This window comes from Eptatretus burgeri, chromosome 1 (genome assembly GCF_056783735.1).
Source record: "Eptatretus burgeri isolate ZD-2024b chromosome 1, Ebu_testis_v1, whole genome shotgun sequence".
Taxonomy (NCBI): domain Eukaryota; kingdom Metazoa; phylum Chordata; class Myxini; order Myxiniformes; family Myxinidae; genus Eptatretus; species Eptatretus burgeri.
The window spans coordinates 124,021,115-124,026,114 of NC_140961.1; positions in this window are offsets into that span (position 1 = coordinate 124,021,115).

Genomic DNA, 5,000 nt, shown 5'->3' on the forward strand with positions numbered 1-5,000 from the left:
TCTCGTTTTGGTTGCAAACAGAATGGGCCAGAATAGTCCACGTGTAGAACAACAAAGAGCAATCAGAGATTACAGACCCTTGCCAGCACTTGTTTCCTGTTGTGTATTTTTTATGGCATGTAAATGGAAAGATGTACTAAATGAAAGGTCGTTGATTGCAAATGAAAGGTCGAAATGGTCGAGTTGTAAATATGTAAAGGTCAAAGGTTTGAAAATTTATCAAGGTCAAATGGTCTGAAGGTTGAAAGGTCAAAAGGTCTGAAAAGGTCGAAATGGTCTTCAGTGTCTAAAGGGTCTTAAGAGGTTGAAGGGGTCTAAAGGGTGTAATTTAAAGTCCAATGTGGTCTAAAATGTATAAAAAGGGTCTAGAGGGTCTTCGGGGTCTCAAAAGGTCTTGTGGTGCTGAAGGCTGCAAGGGGTTTTAGAGGTCTTAATGACTTCAGAGTTTTAGAGGTCTTTGTGGTCTGGGGGTTCTTAACAGTCTAATGTAATTCATACACACACTCGTGTTCTGTGCAAACAAACAAACTGACAGACAAACTGGTGAGGTTGCGCCACAGCTTGGAGAAACCACAAAATATCTTTCACCCAAAGAGTTGGAGCAGATGTCGAAAATTCCATATTATGACCCACCGTTGGTCTTAGTCCGAAACGGGGTCTTATGGATTTGGTCTCGATTTTTGTGTCCGTGCGTGTGTGCGTGCATCCGCAACCATATCTCGGACATGTATGGACAGATTTTATTCACCCTGGGTACAAAGACAGCTCATGATGGTTGGTATACAATGCACGTCATTCTTTTCGACATCTGATCTAATATGGCCGACTGGCGGACATTTCAGTTGTACAAAAACCGGGTGTTGAACACGTCCCCAACCATTTCTCAGACATGCATGGTCCGATTTTGTTCAAACTTGGCACAAGCACAGTACATGGTGGCACACACGTGACCCTCACTTAATTTTGCGATCTGGTCAAAGATGGCCGACTGGTACACGGACGGCCATTTTAGTTGTACATAAATGTGAACTCGCCCTTTAAATCCAGAGCAAAATTACTGAAACAATGGGGCTATGACATTTTATGTCTTTTTCACTTGTTTGATATGTAATAAGTAGATGGGCCGAAGTTTGTAGAGATACAGAAACAAAAGCAGAGTGCAGAATAAAGTGCATAATAGCTCCAGAAACGGGGTTGTAAAAACCTCTTCACCATAATAAATAGCTCCTGCACACACACACACACACACACACACACACACACACACACACACACACACACACACACACACACACACACACACACACACACACACACATACACACACACACACACACACACACACCCTGATATGCTTCCCACAATGACCACATGCTCTATAAAGATACTCCACCTTTGATGGCAGATGTCCCTTGAAACTGTGACTCATTGTGGTGATGGTGAAGCCCCACGATACCCACCACGTCCAGCAGCATTTAGATGGTCCAACAATTGAAATGGCATGTGAGGTGGAAATGGAGTCGTTCCAGTACCAAAAGGAGAAATGAGGAAAGTGTTCTTTCCTCATCGGAGCAATGCAGGACCATGCAAGCATCAACAAAGGTTCCATTATCACACAACTCATTTCATCAAACACCTTGGTCTCCAACAAACCACTAACACCTTTGATGCCTCTGCCTTTTCCACTGTGCATATATATATATATCTCTATCTCTATCTCTCTCTCTAGCTGACTCCGCTTGCCTGGCTCGTTCATGAGCAGATATATCAGCAGGAAGACATCTCTCTCTCTCTCTCTCTCTCTCTCTCTCTCTCTCTCTCTCTCTCTCTCTCTCTCTCTCTCTCTCTCTCTCTCTCTCTCTCTCTCTCTCTCTCTCTCTCTCTCTCATATATATATATATATATATATACATATCTCTCTCTCTCTCTCTCTCTCTCTCTCTCTCTCTCTCTCTCTCTCTCTCTCTCTCTCTCTCTCTCTCTCTCTCTCTCTCTCTCTCTCACATATCTCTCTCTCTCTCTCTCTCTCTCTCTCTCTCTCTCTCTCTCTCTCTCTCTCTCTCTCTCTCTCTCTCTCTCTCTCTCTCTCTCTCTCTCTCTCTCTCTCTCTCCCCCAGCTGACTCCGCTTGCCTGGCTCGTTCATGAGCAGATATATCAGCAGGAAGACATCTCTCTCTCTCTCTCTCTCTCTCTCTCTCTCTCTCTCTCTCTCTCTCTCTCTCTCTCTCTCTCTCTCTCTCTCTCTCTCTCTCTCTCTCTCTCTCTCTCTCTCTCATATATATATATATATATATATATCTCTCTCTCTCTCTCTCTCTCTCTCTCTCTCTCTCTCTCTCTCTCTCTCTCTCTCTCTCTCTCTCTCTCTCTCTCTCTCTCTCTCTCTCTCTCTCTCTCTCTCTCTCTCACATATCTCTCTCTCTCTCTCTCTCTCTCTCTCTCTCTCTCTCTCTCTCTCTCTCTCTCTCTCTCTCTCTCTCTCTCTCCCCCCAGCTGACTCCGCTTGCCTGGCTCGTTCATGAGCAGATATATCAGCAGGAAGACATCTCTCTCTCTCTCTCTCTCTCTCTCTCTCTCTCTCTCTCTCTCTCTCTCTCTCTCTCTCTCTCTCTCTCTCTCTCTCTCTCTCTCTCTCTCTCTCTCTCTCTCACATATATATATATATATATCTCTCTCTCTCTCTCTCTCTCTCTCTCTCTCTCTCTCTCTCTCTCTCTCTCTCTCTCTCTCTCTCTCTCTCTCTCTCTCTCTCTCTCTCTCTCTCTCTCTCTCTCTCTCTCTCTCTCTCTCTCTCTCTCTCTCTCTCTCTCTCCATGAAAGCATCCTTTATCCGACCCCACAGATTCCCCTCTCTGCCTTCTCAATTCAGCCTCTTTCCAAAAGCACCCCCTGACCCCACAACCCCCCTCTCTGACCCCACAAATCCCCTCTCTGTCCCCCAAAATACCACACTCTGCCTTCACAATTCTGCCTCTCTTTCCAAATGTATCCCATGAACCCACAAACCCCCCTCTGACGATGCAAATCCCTGCAACCTTGCCTTCCCAATGCTGACAATCTCTCAAAATGCATCCCCGATCTGACCCCACAAATCCCCCTTCCTGATCTCACAAATACAAATACCTCTGGCCCGACAAATTCCCCTTCCTGATCCCACAAATCCCTCCATCTGCCCCTCTGCCTCAATACTGCTAATCTCTATAAATGCATCCTCGATCTGGCCCCACAAATTCCCTCATCTGATCCCCAAAATACCTCCTAACCCACTAATCAACCAATCCACCACGATAAATCCCTGCCCTTCTGCCTTCCCCTCGAAATCCATCCCTTTTCTGACCACACAGATCTCCATTTCTCACTCCACAAACAGCTATATCTGACCTCGACAGATACCCCCTATCTGATCCTCCAAATCCTTGCTCCTCCACCTTGTCCATTCTGGCTCCCGAAAGGCAACCCATTTCTGAGCCCACAAAGAGCGCTATTTGACCCAACAAATCCCCTCTACGTGACACCACAAATCTGTCTCCAGTGAGTTTGCATTGCACAAGCATCCAGGCTTGAAGCCAAGTCAAGCATACTGAAAATCGCGTGAGTCTCGATTGTATAAAAAACCTCGATGACTTGTTGCAAACCAGTTTTTCATTTCTTAACTCCAAGGGTTTTTTTTTTAATGTTTTCTTTTACACAATGGCCATATATATGATGATCTTCTCAAAGTCGTTCATATATTTCCTGTCAGCAAAATAAATATCAAGGCACCGCAATGGACAGGTGATGTGGTTAACTCCATGTGGAGTTCAGGCAAAAAGTCGATGTTGATATGGTTCAGGAAATTACAAGATAAAAGGTTTCAATCAGGTATAACGGCTGTGAGTTGGCAGGATGGCCGAGACCGAGAGGAACGCTCACTCGCCTCTATACTCTACTCTACTCGCCTCGCCAGCTATAAACTGTCATCCTGGTGTTTCACAGGCAGGGTGATTCATCATTGTGTGTGCCATCCCTCAGATGGACATTAAACTGGGCCAGCATTCGTTAGTCGACGTTTTAAACCGCATGGTGGTTTTCGTAAAGAGTGAGCAAGCTTTGGCGAGCTATCGCTGGCATCCTGAACAAATTCCAAATTCCTGCCCTGACGTCCAGTGCCAGAGTAGCGATCCGACCATGATTGTAGTATCATAACTGCAAAGGGCAAGCTACAGATAGTGGACAAAAAAATTGGAAACTCCAGGGTGCATGGGCCAACCACCCTGACGTTTCCATTCCAACCCTAACTTATATGCAAAGTATGGGGATGCCACACATACAGTGGGGAGAACAAGTATTTGATACACTGCCGATTTTGCAGGTTTTCCCACTTACAAAGCACAGAAAGGTCTGTAATTTTTTTTATCGTAGGTACACTTCAACTGTGAAAGACGGAATCTAAAACAAAAATCCTGAAAATCACATTGTATGATTTTTAAATAATTAATTTGAATTTTATTGCATGAAATAAGTATTTGATACATCAGAAAAACAGAACTTAATATGTGGTACAGAAACCTTTGTTTGCAATTACAGAGATCAGACGTTACCTGTAGTTCTGAACCAGGTTTGCACAGACTGCAGCAGGGATTTTGGCCCACTCCTCCATACAGATCTTCTCCACATCCTTCAGGTTTCGGGGCTGTCGCTGGGCAACACAGACTTTCAGCTCCCTCCAAATTTTTTCTAATGGGTTCAGGTCTGGAGACTAGCTTGGCCACTCCAGCACCTTGAGATGCTTCTTACAGAGCCACTCCTTAGTTGCCCTGGCTGTGTGTTTTGGGTCGTTGTCATGCTGGAAGACCCAGCCAAGCCCCATCTTCAATGCTCTTGTTGAGGGAAGGAGGTTGTTGGCCAAGATCTCGCGATACATGGCCCCATCCATCCTCCCCTCAATACGGTGCAGTCGTCCTGTCCCCTTTGCAGAAAATCATCCCCAAAGAATGTTTCCACCTCCATGCTTCACAGT